The sequence below is a fragment of the Hippopotamus amphibius genome, chromosome 9 (genome assembly GCF_030028045.1).
Source record: "Hippopotamus amphibius kiboko isolate mHipAmp2 chromosome 9, mHipAmp2.hap2, whole genome shotgun sequence".
Lineage (NCBI taxonomy): Eukaryota > Metazoa > Chordata > Mammalia > Artiodactyla > Hippopotamidae > Hippopotamus > Hippopotamus amphibius.
Window position 1 is genome coordinate 109,087,623 of NC_080194.1, and position 25,542 is coordinate 109,113,164.

The 25,542-nt window shown below is 41.3% G+C and overlaps 1 protein-coding gene across 5 annotated transcripts in view; it reads left to right on the forward strand.

The window, feature by feature from the left end:
- Positions 1 to 25,542, forward strand: part of AUTS2 (activator of transcription and developmental regulator AUTS2) — a 1,103,682-nt gene that overhangs the window by 121,850 nt on the left and 956,290 nt on the right. The window lies entirely within an intron of this gene.

Sequence of the window (25,542 nt, forward strand, 5' to 3'; positions counted from 1 at the left end):
TTTTATGTAGGACAATATCACTGACAAAATAGACACTTCAGCATATAGTTTTTGTATCAATACTAATGGTAAAAAAATAAAGAGGCATCTGAATGGGCAGGTACCTCAAATCTGTCATTGTGAACGATGGAACTGGAGTGTCAGACCTCAAGACAAAAGGAGGTAACCTAGGTGCTGTCTTCAAACACTTGCAGAGTTATCCTGTGAAGGAGGGCTTGCACTTCTGGTGCTCCGCCCAGAGCAGACCTGGGATTAACAAGTGGATGCTGAACATAAGAAGTAAGTGTAATGGAGGAGACCAGTGGAACTGCAGCCTCCATGAGATACTACTTTACCTTCTAATTATTTGTAGCCTGTGGAGCTGTTATTTCTCCCCAAAGAAGTCTGACTTAGACTGCCAGTTAATAAGAGAGGAAGAATGGAGGTGCTGAAGTGGAAGAGGGCTGAGAGGCATGGGCAAATTAAGATCTCCTCTCCCTGAAGCTAGTGGGACCCTTCACTAGAAGCTTCTGGAGCTCCCTGCAATGTGGTGTGTGGTGCGTTCTCTTCAGTAAAGGTGGCTGTGCAGGTGTCCCTCTCTCCACCCCCATGTGGCATTTGCCAGCTCCATAAGGGTCACTGCAGTAGACAACTGGAATAGGGGTGTGGCTCAGAGGGCAGGGCTTAGTGACAGGTTGGTTGCATGAAAGCTCTGGAGGAAATTCATATCTCACATTCAGTGCTGAATGAGAAGATTTCTAAGCTCCTTTTTGACCCAGAAAGGCTGTGGTATCTGCTTTGAAGATTAAGTCTCAAATCTCAGCATGAATGACCCAAGGATGTAAGTTCTGTGAGGGTAGGGAGTTTGCTTTTTTTTTAGTGCTGCATTTCCAGTGCCTAGAACAGCACCTGACCTTAGCAGGTACTCAGTTGAATATATTGAAGAAGGTGAAAATTATCTAAGGTGGTACACTATGAACCTCCCCACCCCTCGCTCTTGTCCTGGAGAATTCTCATTTAACCACTCATCTATCTAGTGGTCCATGCCCCTTCTTCCCATTGGCCATCCATGCCATCCATCCTCATTCCATGTTTGGCAAAGGGGAATAAGGACACCAAAGAAATTGTGGTAGACCAGAGTCATGTCAGAAAGAGAGTGAAATTCCCTAGGCACATGAATTGGGAAGCCTGTTGGCTGATGATTTGACTTGGGTATTTCCTGTGATTTTCAGTTGTTGTGGTATGTTCCTGTTTACAGAGAGAAGTGAGAATCTGTTGTAGGTTTATGGCCTAGATTAATTGGGATATTTTGTGAAGCCTCTGAAGTGTTATCACTTCATCTTTATCCTTGCCCGCTATTATGCATAAAAAGCATTTGAATTATTTTAGAGAAGATGTAAATTTGCTTGTGTTATCCAGTGTCAGCTTAAAGCTGATTAGCATTTTGCATCACCTCTGCAGCTCATAAATCCTCCACTTCCCTTCTCAGTGAGCAGGCCGTAAGTTAGCAAGGAAGCACCTGCCGCAGGCCCAGCCACTTCTTGTCCCGTGATTTAGAGAATACTCTAGACTTTTTGTGGGTTCCTCTGTGGCTTGGTCTTTGGTAAGGCTTTTCCTACATGGGAAATCAGTAAAAACTTTGGGTGGATTTTTCCCAGGGAGGTTCTGTGGGTTAACCTTGATAGGAGAGATCCACGCGCTTACAGTCCATGAGCCTGGTCCAGCCACAGGATGGTTCATTTGACCTATTTGGTGTTTAAAAATTTTGGAGGCGGTTGCCAGCATAGAAAAATTGGGAAATTTCATATAAAAATCCAGATTTGGGGTTATTCTTGGAAAATTTGAGGGTCTGGCAGCACCAGGCATGATCCGTGCCGAGTTCCAGTTGGTGCTGAGAGCAGGTGTGCACTAGAGAAGGTTAGCTACCCTCAGTTTTTATATGGTCTGAGCCTGCTTTAGTCAAGGCCCTATGTTATAAATACATGAATTTGTGACACCCTGCTATAATGTGTGAGGGTTTTTTTTAAATTCCAATTTTAACTTGGTTGACTAACAGTAAGAGGTCAACATTTATTGAGGTGTTATCAAGTATCAATACCAGGCACTGTGCTGAGTGCTTATATATATGTTTATTTATGTAGTCCTCACAGTTATCCTACTGTTATAGATGAAGAAATTAAGGCAGAGAGAGATTAAATAACTTGTTCAGAGTGACCTAACTTGTTCAAGGTCACCTGGCTCCTAACACTGGCCTGCTCCTCATACCCATGTCCTTTGAGGAACAATGGGTATCAGTTGAGAAGGTGGTGACAGTGACACACTCCCTGAATCCCCAACCTGCTCCTGGGAGAAGGAGCCTTCCCTGCTCCAGGCATAGTTATTGGGGGGTATTTGAAAGGCAGCCCCTTATACAGTCTTATTGATTTCCCTCAGCCTCTTGTTTTCATCATTCATCCTGTTGTTCTAGGATGCTTGTCATATATCAAAGCCCTGTTATAGTGAACCCAAACAAGTCATTGGCATTTAAAATTAAATTGCAACAGGTATTGTCAATAGCTACACTACTCATTGACAGTGCATTGCTAATTACATTGAGAGAACATCCTAACTGGGTATAGTCTGCCAAATCAACTTGGAAACATTGGCTCTCTACCAGCAAATTCATTTTGACGTGCAGGAAGTTTGGAATTTCACAGATCTCTTACCAATCTCAAAATACTTGGTTTATGGAAACTGTAATGATTTTTTGCTAAGGTTCTTTGCAGCAAAAGGGAATTCTGGTCTCTCCACTGCTAAACCAGGAGGGGAAAGCCATGCTTTTGAAAGGGAGAGACCTACAGTTTTGGGATGGGGTACATTTCAGGGCAGGGGGGTGGGGTTTAGCTGTTGGGTATCTTATCTGTATATCTAAGCCACACACTTAGATCCAGCTTTATTTCCCCTTCTTTCCTATCTTATTCCTCCTCTTCCCCTTTTTCCTTCCTTTCTCCATCCCTCCCCTACCCTGTACTCTATATGTGGAAGGAGAGGGAGGGAGGGAGGGAGAAAGGGAGAGGGCGAGAGAAGGAGGCAGGGAGGGAGAGCGTGCACACACACCAGCTCTAGGCACTGTTCCTAGAGCTTGATGTGACTTAATTCATTTGATTTCCACAGTAACTCTGGGGGACAGATATGCTGCAGATAAAGAAATTGAGGCAGAGGGAGAGTAAAACATTTGTTTGAAGTCACGTCGTTAGTCTGGTTTCCTGAGAGTGCGAGAGTAGGCAGGCCTGAGCCCAGTGGTTCCATCTCCTCGCTGATGTAGCTTGTGATCTGAGGGTAACCATTCCAGCCTGTGTATCTCTGGACCTGGGAGTTCTTCTGGGGGCCTTGCAAGTAGCTGTTCGGTTGGCAGGGCAATTAAGTATGCGGGGTACGCCGTACTGAACCCAGGGAGGGAGGAAAGGAATCTAGTCTTTGCTTGTGTTATACATGCCTATTGGTTTGTGGCAGGCGTGATTGACGCCAGAATCAAAATGACTTAAAGCAGCTTGCCTCAGGAAGTACTACTCTAACGGTTTTCTTCCTCTTTGTTGCCCCAGATCCCTCGTGAATAGAATTTAGCTGTGATTCAGCTGCTGCTGTTCTTTTGGTAATCAGTGTGGAGGAGGGAGATGAGGGCTGCTATTAATGGCTTCTATTTCGCATTCTCCTAATCAGATATCCCGCAGTTATTAATGTGCATGCAGGATGCTCTCTGGTGTCCCTGGGTGGTTTTGTTAGGTGTACTGGACTGTTAAGCTTTCTAAGATGGAATGTTTTATTAGGTTCTGGCCTGAGGGTTGGATAGGTGGAGGTTGTTAAATAGCGAAAATGGTGTAAAACCAAGCTTATGATCTTTGGGGGGAGGTGGGGACAGCATGGTTTAGGCTATGGGGGTGGGTGGGACAGCAATCCAGCAACATCACCTCCCTCTCCTACTGCCCTGGAAACCTTACCTTGGTAATACCCTTCAGATATTAAAAGTGAAATAACTGAGCTGTTTACTAGGCAGCTAAATGCAAATTCTCTCCCCCATTAGTTTTAATTAGGATGGAATCATACGTGTGAATAACCACTTCTTTTACTAAAAACCGAACCTCTGATTCACTCTGAACCCAGGCAGATGCCTCTTTCTGTATGAACAGCCCACCTCTGAGTCATCACACACCTGTACGTTGGCACAGCCGGGTTTCTGATGTGGGTGCACACAGCTGGGATTTCAGAGAGTGACTGGCACAGAGAATCCTGGGTGCATAGCCTTCTGTACTCTACTCTGGGGATAGACAGGATAGTCCAACCAGAGAATAAAGAGCTTGCAAGTTCAAAACAGAACAACCACCTATACCAAATTCTACTTGGTTTCTATCTTACTATTTAAGTGTTTAAAAGGCTGCATTTTAAAAACTCCTCCACACATGTGTTCCCTTTAAACAAATTTATTAAGAACAGTAATAAGCATTTGAGTTGAAAGAATTAGATCTTTGAGGCTTTTACTATCATATCTGTGCTAATTCTTTAGTATTTCCTTGTTGTAGTATATGTGGTCTGTTTTGAGAGAGTGTAGATGACGTGATGATGTATAGAATGGTGGCTGCTGTATGTTCTCTGTGTGTGTTGGGGGCGGGGAGGGTGGTTGGGGGAGGGTTGAACCTGCTGTTTGGAAGATCAAAAATAAATAAGCAGCTTGGCTTCAATCCTTCAGTAGCATCAGCAGCTAATGAATGAAAGGACTGCTAAACTCCCAGTTGTCTTCATGGCTAGGAAGATGTAATAAAGTCTGAGGCTACCTTTAGTCGGCCAATGAGGTGGGAGCAAAATCAACAGAAAACATGTAGTTTATAGCAACCTGAAATGTACCAGAGACATGACTAGCTGCCTTTTTGGCCCTGGGGAAGTGTGACTGGCCCTGCTTGCATCCTCCAGGGATGGGAATTGTGCCAGACACCAGCTAGACAAGACCAGCTGCTTCTTCGATGTTTTGTGGACATGATTGGCTGTAGCTTTTGATCAGGACACTGTTCCTAATGAAGTCTGACCAGCATCATTTAGACAGGAATGAATGACAGCTGATGTGCAGGATTTTCCTTGATTGGCAGCAATTGGAAGGAGTAACCAGAGGAGGTGGGGGGAGAGAAGCCAGCTCTGATTGACAAGAGCTTATCTTTATTTAATCTACTTCCAAGGCCTTGCAGTTGAAATTTTAGGACATTGAAAGAAAGGAAGACACATTGTGAAACATAATTAAAGATTCTTGACAAAAACATACTTAAAAATGTGTTCAGTAAGAGAGCCATGAAGAGCGTCCAGGTGTGAGGTTAGCACTACTCTTTTGATGAGAGAGGGCTTTTGCATGAGGATCATTAATTTTTATCCAAAGTTAAAAATAGTGATGGGCTTTGGATAGTTCTAGTTATAAAAAAATTCTGGTTCTAGTTATCATTTCTTTGACTTGGCAACCTGCTTGGAAAGGCTTCCTGTGCAGAGGCCAAAAATGGGTACAGTATAGGAGTGGTCATTTCTCATCAGGTTGTTCCGTTGCGGACTTGAGTCTTTAATGTTCATGTGTTTTGAGAAAAGGTGACAAGCAGGAATCTTGGGCTTGTTTCCTGAGGCCTCTGTGTGATTCCCTGAGAGCTAATTGCATGTAGTACGCTGGTAATGTTTTACACATAATTTGGGAGCTTGACATCCTGGTTCAAATCCTGACACCACCATTCCCCCCCCACCCCTACCCCCGACCCCATTGTATTCCTCAGTTTCACCACCCCCTCCAATTTGTTTTTTAAGATATACATTTATTCTTTTTTACTAGTTCCCCATGAAATGAAACCACATACACTCTAAATCTAAAGTTGACCCATACCTTAATCCCCTTGGACAATGTAGGGGAACAACCTTTAAGTCTGGTATTTTAGTTTCACCTTTTTTTAAACATACAAATTGGACATTATTATCCTTTTGACAGGTGGTGTTTTAGATTTACCTATGTGGTTACTAATTTCTTTGTTCACAGTTTCTTTAATTTCCTTTAGTGAGTGTGTATTAGTAGTAAATACTCTTTCTTTAGTTATCTAGGATGTATTTATTTTGTCCTGTATTTTGAGGGGAACTTTGGCTGGGTACATGATTCTAGGTGGAAAGTTGTTTTTTTCTTTCCACCTTGTAGGACTGTTCTGAAGATTACTTGAATTCATTTCTAAAGCCGCTAGCACTCTGCCTGGCGTGTTTGCTTGTTAAATAACAGTGGCTGTTGCATTCTCAGAAAAATATTGGAACAAATTTTAGACAATTTAGGTTTAGTTGGAATGTCCATACTTTTATGCTTATTTTTTCTATTATTTCCTTAAAACTTTGATTTCACTAAGATTTGGATGGGAGTGGATATAATAAGCAACATTATAAGCTTTGAAGATAGAGTTTTTGATTCAGCTGTGGTTTTGGTCACTTGCTAGTTGTAAGTACCTGTTGCAGATTATCTTACCTAAGACTTTTTTTTTTTTTTTTTTTTACATGTAAAATGGTTACCATAACACTTTCTCAGGGTCGCTGTGAAAATTGCATGAGAATACTTTTAAAACTCTTAGTAAAGCCTCACATAGGAGGTAGTTAATTATGTTAATTATTAGTTGCCACTTTTATGATTTTTATGTACAGATATTATCAACTTTTCTTTTCCTGTTCAGTCTCTGTTTTTATTTTCTATTCCCCAAATCCATGAAAAGAAGGAGTGTCTTCTGCATGACTTTCTATTCTGCTGATTAGGAAGGCCTTCTGCAAACTGTCAGCTCTGGCTTAGAGGCAGCACTTCTATATTTACTTGTCCTTAGATGGGAAAATAGCTTTCCATGGTTAACAATTTGCTACTTTAATATAAGACTCTCTTTCACTTGTCCAAAAATTGTATACTTTACTTGTGTCTTTAAACAAATTACTTAACCATTAAGTGCTACAGTTTCCTCCTCTGTAATATGGAAATAATAATAATTCCTTCCTCATAGGATTGTTGTGAGGACTAGATGACTTGATACATGTAAAGATCTTAAGTGCCTGGCAGAAAAGAATTGTCAATACTTAAGCTTTCACCATCTTTATTGTTAGTAGTCAGGACTGCCTTCGCACCATACTGTTGGCTTTTGGATAAAAAGTGCATGTCTGCTATAGCTTTGTCCTTTATCTGTTGAATCCCCAGTGCACGTGTATTAAGCTTCCACGTATCACTTATCTCATTTGTTCCTTAATAACATTGTCATGGGTTAGGTAGGACATGTGCCTTTTCAACTTTATTTTCACAAACAATAAAATGCACCCATTTTAAGTATACAGTCCTATGAGTTTAGAATTGAATCACCACCATAATCAAGTTATAAAACATTTCTATCGCACCCCAAATTCCTCTCTTTCCCACTTAATCTCCTATTCTTACACCAGGGTCCAGGCACCACTGATTTGCTTTCTGTCACCATAGATTAAGATTCTCTTCAGTTTTTATATCAGTGGAATTGTTTCTCATGTACTCTTTTATGTTTGGCTTCTTTTACTCAGGGTAGTTATTGTGAGGGTGGTGCATGTTGTTGGTGTGGTCTGGTCCTTTTAATTGCTGTGTGCTTTCCCATTGTATGGATGTGCTATAACGTATTCAGCCAGTCTCCTGTAGATGGACTTTTGGGTTGTTTCCATTTTGAGGCTTTATGAATAAAGCTGCTGTGAACATTTCTGTACAATTGTTTGTGTAGATATGTTTTCATCTCTCTTGAGTAAATATCTAGGAGTAGAGTTTACTGATATGAAGGGGTTAGAGTCACACAGCCAGGAAGGCACCATGCCTGGATTAGCATTTGATTATTCATCTGCTGACTTCTCTTTCAGGATCCATCCCATTGGACCAGTGATTTTCACCTTGTAGAGCACAAGGACTCTTTCAGATGAAATCCTGCTCAAAATACCCATTAAAAAACCAGACTTAAACATCGTAGACAGGCTCCTCGGAAAGTTCAGACAGTCCTTTTTTGGCTGTTAACCTGCTGAGCACCCCCGCTCTTCTTGTGGACCCCCTTTGCAAAGTACTGCACTACCTTTGGCTACTTCTTGAGGGCAGAGTCTGGACCCCCTGAGGTCTAGTCCTTAAACATCTCTTCTTCTCTTTTCAGTCCCATCACCTTGTTGTTTCAGAACCAGTCACTGAACAATTTACCTCTGCATCTTGGCGTTCTAGAAGCAAGAAACTATCACTCTTTACAAATATAAAACAAACCGAAAAACCCCACGCATGCACAGCACATAAGTTAGGCTCTACAGCTGGTGAGATTAGAAACATTACCACATGCTGTTGCTGTCAGTCAGTGCTGGTTATGTATCTCCTTGATCCAAAGGGCTCTTCAGGGAATGCAGGGTCAGATAGGTCCATTCAAACTCTTAGGCTGTTTACTTTTGTCACCTGTACTATTTACAGATGGAGCAGATGCCAGTATGTTCCATTGCCCTATTCTGAAGCGATGCGTCTCATCTTATGTTATCAGAGCCCAGGTTATGAAATTTGAAATGCACTTTGCCTCCCTTGCACTGTTACAACTGCATCAGAGCATTTTAATCAACTTACTTTCATTGAAGTGTACAGTTTTTCTTCTCATTACATCTGCAAGCTCTCAAGTTTACAGACACGATCTCCTTGGCTAGACTAATATTACTTGGTCATTCTTGCATGCAAATTTAGAATTTAATATCTTGCTGCAGGTCTGTTGAGTTTTATGCAAATTCCAATATAGATTATATTTTGAAGCTGTAAATTAGAAATTACATTCGGGGTGGGGGAGTAATATTTGTGTGGGCTTAGAAAAAGTAATCTTGCAGTTTGCATGGTACCTGGCATGTCTTCCGAAGAAATGGGATTTTGAGTATCCTGTGTAGGTTTAGAAGTTGTGTTGTCCAGTTGTGTTACTGGTAATAAAAAGACAAAAACAATGCCAGTTCTTGCATCAACATTTTTTAAAATGACATTTGGCTATTTGGGATAGCCATCTGGGATTAACTGGGGTCTCCCACTAATTTGTTCACTGAACACACTGTGGACGCTTATTAGCTACCTGGCTTTCCTCTTGGCTCGATGATACATCAACAAACAAAACAGTCTGCGCACGTGAAAGTTACCTTCTACTTGGGAGAAACAAGTCACAAACAGATTAAGTAAATATTTGTTATATCTGATGGTGATACATTCTATGGAGAAAAATAATGCAAGGTTTGGCAATCAGTGAGTGTTGGGAAGGTGTGTGGGGTCAGGGAAGCCCTCCCTAAAGTGACGTTAATGCAAAGACTTGACGAGGAAAGGAGGTGAGCTGTGTGATTTTTCTTAGGAGAATGACAGGAAGAGAGACTGCTAAGTACAAGTGTCCCAAGTGAGTACTTCCTGCTGTGTTTGAGGAGGATCGGGGTGCCACTGTGGCTGCAGCAGAGTGGGAGGTAGAAGTGGAACAGAGAGCAAGACAGGAGGAGAATCCAGGGAGAGGTTGGTAGCAGAATTGGGGGGCGGGGAGATGTCATGGATCATAGAGGGCCTTATAGGTACTGTGAGGACTTTGGCTTTTGCTGAGTGAGCTGGAGAGTTGTACTGGGAAGTACTGAGTAGGTGCTGACTACTGTGTTGAGAATGGAGTGTTATAGGGGCAAACACAGATCTTCAGGTGCTGGACATGGGACACCAACTTCAGCCATTGCAAGTCTGTACCTTCAAAGCTGACTACAGAGGGCTGGTGGCCAAAAAGAAGCTAGGATTGGATAGAAGAGCCTGGCATTGTTGGCATTTTTGTGTTTGAGCATCCTTAAGATTCTTTGCCTGTGGCAGAAGGCTAAGCATATGTATTGTTGGTGCCAAGCAATCTGTGTTTTAACAAGTCCTTCAGGTGACTGTGATGCACTTGTTAAAAACACACAATGCTAGGTCTCCCCTCCTCCCCCACCCCAAGTTTCTGATTCATGAGGTTAGGGGTGGACCCAAGAATTTGCATTCTTTATACCTTCTTGTTCCTAAGTGATACCAATGCTGCTAGTCCAAGGACCATACCTTGCTCTAAAATAGGAATTGATATATTGTTATCTGCAAAGTTTACTTTCTGTACTTCTGCCTTGCAAAATAATGGATAGAAGCCTTGGCTCTGACCCAGACTGCCTGGGTTTGAATCCCAGCTTGTCATTCTCTTGTGACCTTGGACAGGGCATTTAGAATGGTGCCTTGCACTTAGTAAGTTCTCAGTGAAGCTGGCTATTATAATATGACATATAAGTATAAAATGATGTGGTAGAAACAAAACACAAAAAGTTTGCCAAATTTAAGCTCTGGAGTTAACATTATAAACATAATCTTGTTTTGTTTTCAGCATGACCTGCAATGTACAGTCGTCCGTCGATATCCACGGAGGACTGTTTCCAGGTCTCCCCCTCTGATACCTAAATCCATGGGTGCTCATTTCCCTTGTGTAAAATGGTGTAGTGCAGTTGACCATTTGTATCTGTGGATTCTGCATTTGTGGATACTGGGGGCCAACTGTATTAATAGTTCTGTTTTATACACAGAGAAGTGATTTGCTCATAATCATGCAACTAGTAAGTAGCAAAGATGGGTTTCAAATTCAGGTGTCTCTGGCTTCATAGCCTGAGCGTTACCACTCTGTGTGCTGCCTGGGAGCACTGGATTGGTCTCACACAGACTTAGGTTCAAATCTGAGTCCTCCAATTTAATTTGTGTGTGTGTGTGTGTGTATGTATGTGTGGGTGTGGCAGAGACAGACACACACAGATAGAGATTTAGATAGACAAAAAGATGGAGAGAAAGTAAGAAATAAGTATTTGGGTTAATTTTGTAGATCGCTGTTAGGCCATGTTTTCCATCTGTAAAATTGGGGTAAAGCATGTAGACTTAACAGGGTTTCTGTACTAAGTATAGATAGGTTATCATTGTTAGTTGTCTCCTTTCCTAATTGAAAAAAAACTTCAAAGCCAAATCCAGTCTAGGTAGAATGTATTTATGGGATTTTTCCTTCAGTTCCTTAAAAGAATGGGTTCTTGTTAATACGAACTTAGAGTTTTTGAATTTTGTGGACAGGATTCTTGTCATCAAGATCTCAGCTTGGGAGGAAGAGATCATGTTCCCTTTAAAAATATCCTTCTTTGCTTGGGGTTTTAGCGTCCTTATCCCAGGAAATTCACACACTGTTAGTAATAAAGCTTTCCTAGATAAGGCATTTGTGCAGAGGAGTGAAGTAGGTGGGAAAGTCAGTGTGTGGGGAGACCACGTGTCTAATTTTTAAAAGAGCTAGTGTCTCATGGTGATTTGAAAAAATGAAAAGTATCACATAAAAGTCACATATAGTAGTAAACAATGTTATTGTCATAAAATCCCAGTTACCCATGGATCAGTTATATGGCAAACTCATCTTTTGAAAACCTGGTTATAAAATTGCAAAAGCCATTGATTGGCAACTAGCTGTCACAAAGCTCTTGAACTTTACTTCTGTTGTAGCAGTTATTGGTGAAGCCCTTGGTCCCTAGGGATTGAAAGAGAAAGTTTATATTCAGAAGATACATAGACAATTACAGTGAACTCTTATTGACTTCAGGAGAAAGAGAAACAATAGCTATTAAAATAAAAGTATGGCATTTGGGCCAACCAGGCAGCCCCAACTGTCCTGGGAGTCCCCAAGGCTAGCAGTGTATATAGAGTGAGTCAAGTTCTTAGAGAAAATTGTGTCATCAAAAAGAACAAGCTTGTTCTTGGTATCTTTTTTAGAATAGAGGGAAATATGAGTGTATCAGAAAGCTCTTGTGACTAGTTTCAATAAAACAGTTTGCTTAGGGATAAGTACAAGTTATTTTGGGGAAAAAATCACTGATATGGCATAAATGCCTTGTTCCTCAGTGATGTGATTACGTGACCAGGGAGGCGTGAGGTGAGGTGGGAAGAGCATGGGCCTTGGTGACAGATACATGACCTGAAGCAGGCTCACCCTAGATGTCTCTGAGTCCCAGATTACCCACTTGTAAATGGGGAATACTATCTGAAGAGTTGATTTAGGATTAAATGAGTGGCGTATGCGGTGTACCTAGTCCAAGGCTTGATAAATAGTGATGAGGTTGCTAGATTTTAGGCATCTAAAAATCAGTGAGGGTGATTTGGGATGCATTTCGTATTTACTGACTCAAATTCCAGTGGGACCCCCCTCCCAACAGCTTTGTGAGATCTAATTCACATACAATGCAGTTCATCTATTTAAAGTATACAATTCAGTGGCTTTTACTATATTTACAGATATGTGTAGCCATTACCACAGTTTTAGAACATTTCATCACCTCGAAAAGAAACCTTCACCCTTTAGCTGTCACTGCTGTATTCCTCCATCCTCTCTTTGCCTAGTTCTTACAGGCTCCACCTTCATTCTCTTATCTTTTCTTCAATTGTGGACTATGCCAGTTTGCCTGTTGCTGGATCATGTGATCGAAATTCTCTGAATTTCTTTGCAAATAACCAGTTTAGCTTTTTCCCCTCTAAAGTATTTATTTCTTTGGGTGTTGAGGGCTCACGCAAGGGCTCACCATTTTGCACTTTGTGGTCATTCATATGGCAGCTTTATTCAAAACCGCTCCTGTGCTGCTTAAGTTATTTGTTTTATACAAAAACAGTTCTCCCTGGCTTGCGGCTTCTCTGCTGCCATGTTGACAAATGTTGCTTCTAGTGAAATACACAAAAATAAATAACAGCAAGGGAGAAGGGAGCACAGAGCTAAGTGAATTCATTTTGCTTCTTGAGTGCCATTCTCATTTGTTTTAAAAACCACCCTGGCATTGCAGGCAGGAAAGGAGGAGGCAGGGGGAACTGCAGGAAGAGAATGGGCCACATCTGATTCTTTGAAGGGGCTGGTTGAACAGGCAAGTGGAGGGGTATCTGGAATGTAGGGCCTAGGGATAAGGACAAGTTTACAAGTCATCGGAATACCTTGCAGATATTCAGGTCGTGACGGTAACCCCCATTTGGGTAGTCTTTAGGCTACATTTGGTGCATTCACTTGTTTTCTCATTCTGTTTATGATGAGGCTCACATTTAAGACTTGCTGAGTCAGTAGTGAATGATCGCAGTTAGTCTGTGTGTGATGGTGTGGTAGGGTGTGTGGGCAACTGGGAAGATCGGAGGCGTGAGGCTGTTGGAGTTCTCAGTGTTCAGACTGAAGGTCTGACCTAAGTGGGGAGGCAGAGGGGATGCTAACAAGTATTGATTGCCTGTTATGAGCCAGGTGTTTCCACAAGCATCATCTCATCGGTTAGTCCGCAGAGGTCAGTGGTCTTATCTCCATTTTACAGATTAGGGAGAACAGAGTTTTGAGGAATTAAGGTACTCATTTGTCAGCAGTCACCCAGAAACTAGGGAGTGAAATAAGATGAAAATTCATTGCTTCCAGTCTTCAGAACCTGTTCCTGTTCCACTGTAATAATAAGCAGTAAAAGGTGTGGAAGGAAAAAAATGGGAGGGGTATTGGAAAATAAGAAGCAGGGATAATAATAGCAAGTGGTACAGACCAAATGTTGTGCTTAGAAAAATAAGTTGCACGTCTTTTTTGAGAGTTTTTGTTAAGTAAAAATCACCAAGAACCCCCTAATTTTCAAGTGCACAAGAAGCTTTCTTTGACATAGGTGAGTTAAAGATGATCACTTGACTAATTATGATTGACTGGAAAATAACATTTCCCTGAACTTTCATAAATTGTCTTAATAAGCATATTGGTGAGGCAGTGACTGGTAAATAATAGCCTAATTGTCCAGGTAAAGTGTGGGGAGGTTTGCTTAGCCAAAAGCCAGCTTTCACGCTGGGTCTTGCAGATTGATTCCTGCTCATTTGTTAAGTGAGTTTCAATGCTGTTTATCTCCTAAATACTGTTTGTGGGGTTTTTTGTTTTGTTTTGTTTTGTTTTGGTCTATTTCTAATAAGAACTGTCTCTGGAGAGGAGAGATGGAGAAACAAGAGTGATGTGAAAGGGACTTACTTTTCCTTATATTCTGTGTACCTTTTGAGTTTTTTTTCCATGTATTATTCTGTATGATGGAATGGTGGGCAAGGGTGTATAGGGATGCAGAAGGAACAAGTTGGGTGAAAGGAATGGAGCATTAGTCCTAACTCCAGGTCTTTACTTATTAGTGGTTGAACCTGAAGGATTCTTTCTCAACATATCAACTTCTTCTGCCACATAGAAATAGAAGTAAAACAGGTGCTTGCATATTGCCAGGTACCATCAAGAGGAAGGAAGTACAGTATAGTGTTTAGGGTTACAAGAGTCTGAAACCCAGGCTTCCTAGGTTTGAACCCTGTCTCTACCACTTAGTAGCTGGATGTGACCTTGGACCTTACCTAGCCTTTCTGTGTCTTGGGTACTTTGTTTTTAAAATGGTGATTATAATAATACTTCTTTTATGGATTTGCAAAGGTTAAATGTGTTACTTACTCCACACAAAGTTTTTATAACAGTGCCCAGAACTCAGTACTCACTGGAAGTTCAGTGTTATGACTGTGATCATCATAGGTGCTGACTTGCCTCATCACTTGTGTGCCCCTTTCTTCATTGTATGTCCAAATGCCCCCTCCTCAGATGCTCTGACAGTGCCCCTATACTGGCCAAGAAGCCCTTCCCCTGAGTTTAGCTGGTCTGGCACTGGCTCCTTGGAGTCCTATTTTCCAGCACGAGCAGGATGTTTGGACCTGGGAGAGTGAGCAGGCTGGGTTGGATCCTGACTCTCTTCAGAGGTGTTGAGTCTCTTGGTGGGAGGAAACACGACTTGTCAGAACACAGCTTTGTATTGCCCAGGTTTCCTGTTATACAAATGGGGTCTGGAGTCTCTCTGGGCCCCTTGTCATGGATCCAGGCCAAGGATGTTGCTTGCTGAGCCAGGAATAATATAGGAATTAGTCTTTTTCTTCTTTATACTAAGCACTAATCAATCTGCAGCTAACTCTGTATCTAATTTCTGAACCAGATGCCATGAATTACTGCTCCTGAATGTATTTGCCAATAAAAGGATAAGTTTAAAGCTTTTAATCAATGCTGCTTACACTCAGTATTTAAGGTCAGAGTCTTGTGTGAGACTTATTTTGGTCAGGATAATTGTTAGGTTAAAAAATGAATGGTTTTTTGAAATTATGACACTTGTGGGGGACTATAGTGAATTAATTTTCGAGAGTATGGAAAATTGTCAATTTCATAAGAGTTCTCTTGCTCTCTAGTCCCTCAGGTCACTTATGGAAAAAATATGACTTTAGCATTCTTTATCAGTGGGAAAAGAGATGAGACTAATATAAATTTCTAAGGAGTCACTGATGGAGGAGCAGAGGGGAAATTGGAAGTGAAGCTGAGTATTTTGGATCTGCAGTGAGCTGCAGGGCTGAAGCTATGTCTGCTGCTTGTATTCTAGGTTATATGAACTTGTAATTGTGTGTCTGCAGCATGCCTTTCTCAAAGGAAGCCATGCTTCTTGACCCAAGACTGTATTGCCTAGAGTTTAGAATTATCTAGGGTTTAGATAGTGGCTCCATTGAATGGCCTAGGGCAAGTTAGTTCACGTCTTGGACACTCAGTTTTTATGATTATAAAATGGGGTTGATAGCTACTTCACAACTGGAAAGACTCAGTGTGATCACGTAACGTGAAAACAGGAAGAGTAGTGCCTGGCACATAAGAAGTGATGAAAGGGGGGTTTCCTTCCACTTCTTTGCAGGGATTGCCTCGCTTGCTCTCACACATTCTGTGTTGGGTGCATCTGGATACATGTAACATGGAAATATTCCTATCTTGTGCCAGTGCGTTGGAAATTGTTCCTGTTGACCTGGTTTTTGTGCTCAGTGAAAGGGATGAGAGGAGTGATTCGGGAAGCTGCCAGGTTCTGGAGAGGCCCAGTGGTAGCTCTCTTCGCTGGTGGCTCCCTGGCTGGATAGTTCTGGGCGTACAAGGATTGGTGGATCTGGAGAACTAGCCTCTGCTTCTTTGGCTATGGGGAAGTTAGTTTGTCTTTCTAAAATTGTTTCCTCTTCCATAAAATGGGGATGCCGATACCTTGAGATCTGGGAGGGTTCAATATGAGTAATGGTTGTGAAAGACCTTTGTAAGTGGCAGGGAGCTCCAGACCTGTGTGGTAGTGATATTTTCATCATTGTGAGTTGGCAACAGTACTTATCCAAAAGTCAGTTCTGGTGTTTTGCCAAATGTTAAAGGCTCAGGAAATATACCCTCTTACTCAAGGAAGATCTGTCTCTGTTCCACAACTGGAGGAGCTTGTATCCAGAAGGCAAGACAGCTGGGCTCCCAGGATTTCTGGCAGAGCTGGCAGTGCTCCCTTAGCTCTGGCTCTCAGACCTCCAGGCCAGTCATGGGGATTATAATTAAGCTGGTGATGAACAGTGCCATAGTATAGGCATTTGCCTGCCACAGGTTAGTTTCTGCTGTTCACCTGCAGTCTAAAAGTGGCCTTTTCTCCTTTGCCTCAGCTGTGACATCCTTTCTCAATGACCTTTAGGAAGACAGAGCTGGATCTGTCTTACTTCTTGCTGTCTACTGTGCTGTTGTGTGTAGAGTACCCTTGCTGTTCTTTCCGTCTTCTGGTGACTTCACAGGTGACTAAACCGAAAGGGGAGGCTATAGAAAGTCAGATTGCCAAGCACCTCCCTCCATGCGTCTCCCTCGCCAGACCCCAGCGCTGTGTGAGGAGAGATGCTCATCTGACAGAGGGTGAGGACAACATCCAGTGCATTCAGAGGCCCCAGGAGATTATGAGGAGCACAGAGCGAGGTAGGAGCAGCAACAGCAGACGGTTCGGACTTGGGGATTAAAGTCAGCTGGTGCCGCTTCGTGGACAATCTTTTCTATCTCTGTGAGGCTGTTGATTTCAACCCTATAGGGTGTAGGGATCTGGTGGAGGATGTTAAATAGCAGGGGCTGTAGTATGTGGTCACACTTGCCCATGGCAAGGTGGGTGATGTGGGAAGGATGGTGATGGCACTGGAAATAGGAACACAGACTTCAGGTGGGAGATCACGTGGGGCTTGCTTGTCTAGGGCATTGGCAGTGGGGGTGTCAAGAAGTTGCAAGAGGTTTTGTTGGTGCATAGGAAACTGACATCTCAGTGCCTGCTTTGTGCCAGGAACTTTCAGTACTTTACATATATTAGCTTATCTGATTTTCACACTAGCAGTGGGAGAAAGGTGGTTTTGTTTTGTTTTGCCATTTTGCAAATAAAGAAACTGAGGTTTATAGGATAAGTAGCTTGCCTGAGGTTCCTGGCAGCTGGTAAATTGTAGGGGTAGGGATCCTTTCTCTTCCCATTACACCACACTGTGGCCCTCAGGCTGCAGCCCTCATGTAGTAGTTTTACATTAGCAAATAACTTTGCAAGGACTAGTCTATTAATAGTGATCTCTTTCAACATTCGCATGAGATGAGGGAACACAGTTAATTGTTCAGCTGAGGAATTAGAGCCATTGGAGGTTAAGTGACTTGACAAGGTCATCTGTCAAGTGGTTTTGGGGAGGGCGGGCAGAGGTGAGGTTTGGAGCAGACCATTTTGAGACTATAATCTTACAGAAAACAAGAATTTGTCAGCCCAGTTTTATAAATCCAATCTTTTAGTTCGTAGATTAGGAAATATAGTTGAGATGGTATGCAAGGCAAGTGCCTGAGGCCAAGATGGCACAAAGCATGGTAGTATCTTGGGGTTACTTTATAATCACACTCTCTCCTGTTGCATAGTCTTTAATTAAAACAAGCCCCCCCCCCCCCGCCCCAAACTAATCATCTTTATTAAGCATGGAAATTGGAGTAAAGGGTGAAGAAACTTGTCTCTTAAAAAGATCTCAATAATTAATTATTTCCTTTGCTGTAAGAATTGTTTTGCTGAGCGTAATAACAAGAGTTCTCACTTTAACCCAGCTTCTTTTTTTCCATTTGATTTTGTGTTCGACATTACTATTGGTTGCCATGGTGATACTTAGGGTGACACAAAGAGCAGCAAACATTATGATGAGAGCCATGGGAGACCCTTGTTAATTATATTGTGCCCCATTCCTTGTCCGTTATTTTCTCTTTATTGTTATTATTATTAATTTATCTTTTATTTTTGAGAGATGAATGCATTGGGTACAGTGGGGCCTGAGAATGAGTCTAGAGCTTTGCCTTTTATGTGCTGGACACTTTGGGCATGTGGAATCAAGAAATAGATCACTAGGTATTTTGTGATGGGGGTTGGAGGAACTACATTTGGGAAGAGGGAGTAGAGGCCAGGGGTTGGAAAGATGCTGAACTAGAAACCTGAATGATTTCACATTTTGTTAATGGTTGTCCCTGGATGCCATGCACCTTCATGATTTAACCTAGCCCTGCAAACAGAGACTACACTTTGGCCAGCCCTCAGCCTTCTGTTGCTTTCTCTCCAGAAGTAACAGAGTAAAGATATAACATTGGTTTGTGCATGTGTGACTGGTAGCTGTAGGTAGTGAGGTGGCTACCTGCCCCATTGAAACCTTGTCTGAATAAGATGCTGGTGAAGTGATCTGGTTTCTGTAGCCTGGGTGCTGAGTTTGGGGGAGAAGGAAGTGACAGTCATTTACAGTGTCATGTTTAGTCTTCTGCAGATGTGCTTACAGTTTTAACAAAGGCGGAGAAGAAATTATAGGGTGGGAAAGAAATGCCTACAGACAGCCTGCTAAAGCCTAGGAAGAAGGAAACTAGTATTTGTGTTTTAGGAATGCTAAGCCCTTGCTTACATATGAGCAAGCAAAATATTGGCATTCGCTTCTGACTTGAGGAAGACATCTCTGAAGTCAGTAGAAGGAAATGCCTAAACACAGGCCTTACTCAGAAAGAAAAGAGAGACGTGGAAATGCTCAGGATTATCTCATAAAAGCGCTTTGTGTATTTGAAGCCTCTAATGAAATCAGCCCTTTTCTCTAGGCCAGACAACTCCAGTTGTTTTTCTTACCTTTCTTCATTTTGTCTTTTCTCATTTCTTACGTTTTTGTCACGTTTCTCTGTTTCTTCATCTTAAATGATACCAATCAGAATTGAACTTTGTGCCCTAATACAGGACTGATTTGCTAGTGACTAGTTTTGATGAGGAAACAGAGTAGATGCCCAGTGATGTTGATGGTGAGGATGCCAAAACCCTTTTGTGTGCCTAGTCTCATCTTCTGCTCCTTGACCTGTGCGTAGCGTTGGTGCCTGGAACATGGTGGGCATGTAAAGTGAACGTCTGTTGAATGAATGAAAGAAAGTGTACCCAGTTCTTTGCTTTAAAAGCCAATATTTGCTCTGGGGCAATTAAAAAAAACAATAACCTTATTTTGTTTTTCATTTCAAGCACCAAAGTTGTTGGATTGAATTGCCACAGCAGAGCAGTATGCAGCTTGTACAAAGACATAAACTTTTCCCAAAGAAGAAAATTCCCTTCCCTTCTCAGTTAGTCCCTCAATCCTTTCCTTGCTTCTTCTCTCCATCCTTCCCAGCTTGCCTTCTTTCCTGTCACTCATATATTCATTCAGTTCATTCAGCAAAGGTTTTTTCAGCCTCTGCTGTGAGCCAGGCATTATTTTAAGTGCTGGGGATATTATTATAAACAAAATAAACTTCTTGCTCTCATGAAGCTTATATTTCAGTGGATTAAGGAATATGATTGACCAGAAGAAGTAATCCTTGTTGGTGACAAGGCTTTCAGAGAAGTGAGGTTGGTAGTTATGTGGTTGATAGAATTAATGATTGCTCTTTTGTCAGAGACTTCCTGGCAAGATAGGCTGAGATTTCACTTTCCTTTCTATTTACATAACCATCTGAGTCCCTATATAGCATTTTACCTGACATGTAAGATTCCATTTGGGCAGGATTTTGTCAGTTATCATTTATATATCCTTTCTTGAAATTAGATTAGATCTCTTTGATTTATTTGGAGAGAGAAATGGGTAACACACAGTATGTTTCTGCTGAATATCTATTTTGCTGTGAATCTGACACAGGAGTGTATACCTTATTTTTATTCCAGTGTGTTTTATTTAACATTCCGTTATTCAGAGATTGATGGGGTTTTTTCTTCTTACCTTCCTTTTATACTGTTTCCTTCCAGTTTATTAAAAAACAATCTAATTAATATTCTTAATGCACGCCCCCCCCATAAGTTTCAACAATTTGAACACAAAGTACACAGATCAACCCTATGAATTGACTAAAACCCAAGCCTGTGACATTCATTCATTAATTCAGCAAATGTACAAAACAAAAGAAGATATATGTTTCCTCTCTACAAATTTCACAATCCAACAGGGCAGTGAAATAAAGAAAATTAAATTAGAATTCTCTGGGGTAAATATGCCAACAGAATTCTGGATAAATAACAGTGAGCATTTAAGACATAAGTAACTAAGTCAGCCTGGCTTATCAGAGAAGGCTTGACAGAGTAGGTGATCTTTGATCTGAATCTTGAAGAGTAAGGATGTGTTTGCCTCTCAGGACCAGCTGAGAGAGAGCTAGGTTTCATTGGTCTTGCTGTGCTCACTGAGGCATTGATCCTGAGCGTGCCTTTCTCTCCAAGTACTGGGCTTGGGGATGGTGGTCTCTTTGCAAATACAGCCTGGCTTTTGTTTGTTTGTCTCTGAAACAGGTAGCATATAAACAAAGTTGACACCAGGACTGCTTCTTTATTTTGTTACTGCTGCTGTTCATCCATAGATTCAGGTGGACAGGCCTTCGGTTTTCATAGTGCTGCATTACAACATTTTGGGGTAGGTTACTTTACTGCGTGTCAACTGTCTGACTTGGGCATAGTTATTAAGTAAATCAGGAACTAGCTGTTGGCCCCTCTCCTGCCCTCCTTCTGTTCAGGTAGTCTGGGGTAAACATAAGAAACAAATCTCTGTTGTCACCATGTGTGGTTTCCGAACTCAGAACCTGTGGAATGGCCAGGATGCCATCCAGTGAAAATGTATTGGGGAAGCCAGAGAACAAAGGGTTTCTTTTAAGAGTTTAGAGAAGTTCGCTGACATATTTATTACTTGCTGAAAGGCCCCCTGAATTTATCAGTCTCCTCCTTGTCCTAAAAATTGCCTTCAGTTGTTAGAGATGAGTTTTTTCTTTTAACCTGCATCTGAGGTCTCTCGGGAGAGACAACTGGTGAGAGAGTAGGTCTTTCTGCTTTTTGTGTCCCCGGATAAAAGAATCATTAGCAGCATTATATCCTGTATAGAAAATGGGCTTGCTAGATCCTTTCAGCCCAGCAACCCACCCTCATCATTACTAATGCCCAGAGTTAGGGCCTGATTTCTCTTTGTGTTAGCAAAAAAATGGGAAAATATAGGTGTGAGTGAGGATGATGGCAATTATGATGGTAGGATCATATTGAATATGTAATAAGCACCTTGCAGGTGTTTGCGTATTTAATCCATATGACAGCCCTACAACGTAGGTCTCTTTTGTTGATAAGCATATTGAGTCACAGAGAAGTTAGGTAATTTGCTGAAAGTCACACAGCTGTCTGCCTTGGGAGCCCACATACTTGATTGCTATGCTGTACTCCTTACTGAGATGATTGAGCCAAATGCCTTGATAATATGTGACTAGTCTTCAGACATCTGATGTCACCCAAGTGTTGTGCATAGGGGAGTCAGAGCTCATTGGTGTCTGTCAGCAGGTGTTCTTTTGAGTGAGACCCTTCTTTTTTGTGACTCTTATGGCTTTTAAAGACCCTGTTCTTTAATATGCTTTTAACACTATCCCCCTGCCCCCGAATATAAAGGACCCATTTCAAAGATTGAAAAGCTTTTGGAAGCTGAACCTGACTGCTAGGTCTTCATGTTTTCAGTTTTTATAGTCGTTGAAGGGTTCCTTTTGCCTTTCTGTTATATAGAGAGGAGCCCATACAAATAGAGGCTTTAATTTTTGCTTGAATTTTCCCATTTTGTGTTTTGACTTCTGGCCTAATAAATGAAAGAAAAAGTGTTTAATATTAAATTGAAAATGAAAACCACTTCTTTCTCCATGAACTTAGCTCTGTTGCATTATATGATAGAAACTCAAGCAATAAAGCCCTGCCCAAAATACAAGTGACATGTCCTCTAAAAAACACAGTTTAACATAAAAACTTACCAACCCAAAAATAGTTCATTGAGGATGAATTTTTTAAGTGAAGATTTGTTTTATAGTGAAAATAGAGAACAGTTATTCCAGACCATAGAGAGAGGCTCTTTTAATGTATTTAAGTTGGTCACTTACAAATCACTGCTTTCTACAGAGGCTGAACGGAAGGTAGAGAAACCTAACTCCTTTATGCAAAGAGCTGCTGTCCATGTAAAATAATTACAAGTGACAGTAAAGCACCTCCAATATAATGTTGCGTACGAATAGGAAAGTAAGCTCCCTTAGCTAGTAACTGTCCTTACTTACGGATTTTCTCTGAGCCTCAGTTTTCCCACCTGTAAAATAAGGAAATTGAATATTCTTTTTATTATCAATGTCATATTAAATGATTTATAGCGTCTTTTTCCCATTTGTAATTTATGATACTGTTTCTTCTGAACATTTTAGCCTTTAATCTGAGCTGGGCTTGTAGCTGGTGACCAGTGTTCACATGTTAATTCAAAAAAGAGTTTTTATTAGTCAGCCGTAAAAAGGAACGAAATAGTGCCATTTGCAGAGACATGGATGGACCTAGAGATTGTTATACAGAGTGAAGTAAGTCAGAAAGAGAAAAGCAAATATCATATGATATCGCTTATATATGGATTCTGGAAAAATGGTACAGATGAACTTATTTGTAAAGCAGAAATAGTCACAGAAGTAGAAAACAAACTTACGGTTACCAGTGGGGGAAGGGGAGGTAGGATAAAATTGGGAGATTGGGATTGACATATATACACTATTATGTACAAAATAGGTAACTAATGAGAACCTGCTGTATAGCACGAGGAACTCTAATCAATGTTCTGTGGTGACCTAAATGGGAAGGAAATCTAAAAAAGAGTGGATATATTTATATGTATAACTGATTCACTTTGCTGTACAGCAGAAACTAACACAGCATTGTAAAGCAACTCTACTCCAATAAAAATTAACAACAAAATAAAGTTTAAAAAAGTTTGTAGACTAAGAAGATAATTGTTTCTGGAGAGTTGATATTTTTACACATGGTCATGAAATTAAAAAAAAAAAAAATGTAGTGAATTTATGGATTTTTCCAAAGCACTACTCCAGGACATTTTCATTCTCATCACAATGAACGTCTGAGACAACATTTAATTTTTAAATTCTTGTGACATACAGGCTTCTGGCAGTATACCTGCTGCTGAAGCCACAGTGATGGGATCCTGGCTTTTGAAATAATGTTAAAAGAATGTCATGGGACAGAATTTTTTACATATCATGAAAACTGAGTCGCATCCCAGATTTTAAAAAGAAAAGGGAAAAACAATAAGGGAATCATCATTTATTCTGGAAGCATATATGTCCTTACATAAAGTCTGAGCTTCCCTTGTCCTATGAACTAGTTGGTTGCAGGTGAGGAGAGGTGCCTGTTCTTACACGTGCCTCAGAAACACTCATCATTGTGTAAGAAGTAACTTTTTTTGTTAGTGTGGAATCATGATAAAGAACCCATTCTGCCATGCACCTTTAATATAAAATTCAGGGATGCAGGCCTGTTAATCAAGTGGAAACATGGGAAGTGAGAAATGAAACAAGTCTTATTTTCACACCTCTAAATGAGTGACTGCAACGGATGAACTTAAAAATAATAATGCAACCTTCTTGCATCACACCTTTTAATAAGGCGGTTTAAAAATATTTAGGTTGAACCTTCATCAGGATACTTTTAATTGCTTCAGCACAGTTTAGTAGTACATTGGGGTGATGCCTCCACTGTGCCCAAGGGCCTGGAGGAAGATGCCCAGGGTGCTAAGAGGCACTGTCACTCAGTGATTCATTGAGGATGACTTGGTGAAACCCCTTCAACCTTTGGGATCTCATTTTCCTCTCAAACGCATGCTGTGAGGGTAGAAGTCATGGCAGCAATGGCCAGTATGAGTATGATTTACATCTGTTTATAAGTTACTGGTCTTGTAAGAAGAGGTACATAAGGCATCCTTGGTTTTATCTACCATTGTAATAATATCTCTTCATCCTTGTAGGTCCATTTCAAATGCCTTCACCTCTGTTACATCTTTCCTAACCACCCCCAACTGGCCATGATCTTTTCTCCCTTATATTTCAGACAGTGTAGGCTGAGACTTTGAGTTTTTATCCCAGATTGACCACTTAAAGGCTGATCTTGGGCAGGTTACTTTGCCCTTCTATGTCTTCATTTCCTCATCTGGAAAGTGGAGATAATAACAGCACCTATCTCTTAGGGTCATGGTGATTCTTAAATGAGTTAGTGTAGGTGATACACTTAGAATAGTGTCTGGCATTGTGCTGCTGCTATTTTATCAACATTATTATTTTACTTCCCTCTTGGTACATGGTTCATGTTCTTCTTTGCTACACTGATGTATTTAACTTCTCTGCCTTAAGTTGTGGTGGGTTCCTGCCAGTCTGAGATTACTTGTAACACGTAGCATGGTGTTGGACATGGTGAGCCCTGTGAGCCTTCTGAATAGTTTCATACAACATTTTGTTAAGAATTTAAAGGAGGGTGTATTCTCATTCTGAATTTCAAAACCTTGGAAATGGGTGGGGACTGATCTTGTTTGTTTCTTCACTGCTGAAACTGCAGCACCAAGGCCAAACACTCACACATGGTCACCCACTGGGTGGCCTGATAAAAAGATTAGTCACTCACGGCTATGGACTTCATCCTCTTCTTGCCGATATTACCAGCATAAATGAGATAGCTTCTGATAATTCTCTGAGCAATTTAGGCCAGGTTAATACTGACCAGTAATTTCCTGAGGTGCCACGAAGTGGCAGGAATATGATTTATGTAACGTGGGCTCCTGCTAGCTAGGATGAGCACTGGAGGACCAGCTGTGCTTCTGGATTTATGATCGCCTGTCATAGGAGCTGCTTTTATTCCCAAGAGCTTTCTCCTCCCCACTGCTTCTTCCCTTTAAACCATCAAGGGAGTCCCTGTGGTGATGAATGGAGAGGTACAGGGCTGAACTGGCTTGTTGTGGAGCTTTCCTCAGCAGTTCTTAGAGACAACTGTGATTGAGGACATCCTGGCTGGCTGACACCTACATTGAAAGTACTGAATTAAAATATAGAATTGATGAGTGTGTGGGAAAGACCTGATAAAAAAAAGTGGTACTTGGCATTCCAGCCAGGTTAGATCTGCTTTTCCAAGGTAGGCAGTTTGGCACATGAAAAACTTGTATGACTACAACATGGAGAAGATTGCACTTCACTTATCAGCCAAATCCTATTCACATTAGGAGAGTGTTGCTAGCATGGTAAGTATGTGGTTGTGGGAAGCCAGTGCTCAGAAGCTGATGAGTTCTTTGACTTTGGGCTCTGGAAGAATAAACAGCTCCTTGAGTTTAAACTAGTC